At 45.2% G+C, this 1,437-nt stretch overlaps 1 pseudogene; it reads right to left on the bottom strand.

Annotated features, from left to right (window-relative positions):
- LOC121788655 lies at positions 1-945 on the bottom strand (annotated as a pseudogene).
- Between the last annotated feature and the right edge of the window lie 492 nt (positions 946-1,437).

Raw genomic sequence — 1,437 nt, 5'->3', positions numbered from 1 at the left:
GCTGATGTGGCAGGAGAATTGTAGTGCTGATGATGTGGCAGTGTGAAGGCTATTTGACGGCTATTTGACGTCCAGTGCTATTGGAGATGCTCTAAGGGGCCAGCTCGTCCATGACCTCGCACGCCCTCACCACCTTCCCCGAATAGCCCCGTTGCTAGGTTCCTAAATGAGGCGGCAGAGGGCATGATCTACTTCTCGACCATCGCCTCCTACACCCTTAAATCCTTATCTTCTCATTCCTACGTAGCTTAAACAAGCCATCGATCAAGATATGGTGAAAGTGTATACGGTCGGATCTCACCCTCTCTCAACCATCCTCACAAGCACAACCGCCTCATACACCTTCCCTTTCTTTGCCAAAGCATCTATGAGCAGAGTTGTAACTGTAGGCGTCACAGGGGAAGCCACTCCTGGCCATCTCCTCAAACAGCCTCCTTCACACGCCCCGCCTTCCCAAGACAATCGATGAGGCTAGAGTATAATACAAAATGCCATTCACTGAGGCTCTACTCGAACCACTCAATCGCCTCAACCTCCCATTCCTGCCCAAGCCATTCACAATCACACCACAGGTAACCGCATCTGCAATGAGACCTTCCCCCTGCATCTCCTCATCTGCAACGAGACCTCCCTCACCTTATCCAAGCTCCCATTCTTCGCAGATGTGTCAATCAAGGCAGTGAAGACGGCCACATTCACCTCACACGCCCCTCCTTGAAGAGGAGGCATCTCATCTTCGCCAGTTGATCCAAGCCTCAAACATAAATGATAATCACTCTAAGCATAGCTTCAAACTCATCAATGGACTTCCTCAAGTTCCCTTATTTACAATACCCTCTGATCATGGCGTTCACCTTCCCCTTTCTCCATTACCTCCAAAACCCTCTCTGCAGACTCAATAAACATATAATCATCAAGAAATTGTAAGTATGAATGAGGGTTCAATCCCACCATCCTTCATTCTCTTCACACACCAAAGAAGCTCCTCATCTATCCCCCCCCCCCCCCCCCACTGCCAAAGCTTCTAATCACAAAACAAAACCCTGATTTTCATTTCTCCAAAAACTGACCTAACCCTAACGAAAGCTCACTCCAACAAAAAATTTCGATCAATTGAAGGGAGAATTCAATATTGTGAGAGTACAGAGTAGCAATTTTGCTTACCGGCCAATTGAGAAGATGGAACGCGGTTGAGAATGTGGGAGGAGAAAGAGGCGGCAGTCTGATTAGGTATTTATCGCAAAATTGGTGAAGATAGACGTTCGGTTTCCTAGTTAAATTAGTATAAAGATATAATCTATGATTAAGTGGTGAGATTATTTTAGTTATAGGAGATTAACTATGATTAATTATCTCACTATTATCCATTTAGGATTGAGTTTCGTGGATGAATCTCATGAACTAAACATAATAATACATATTTAATTTCGGGATACA

Source organism: Salvia splendens, unplaced genomic scaffold, assembly GCF_004379255.2.
Source record: "Salvia splendens isolate huo1 unplaced genomic scaffold, SspV2 ctg1109, whole genome shotgun sequence".
Classification (NCBI taxonomy): domain Eukaryota; kingdom Viridiplantae; phylum Streptophyta; class Magnoliopsida; order Lamiales; family Lamiaceae; genus Salvia; species Salvia splendens.
The sequence above is the reverse complement of the archived record's forward strand: the minus strand, read 5'-3'. Positions and strand labels throughout refer to the sequence as shown.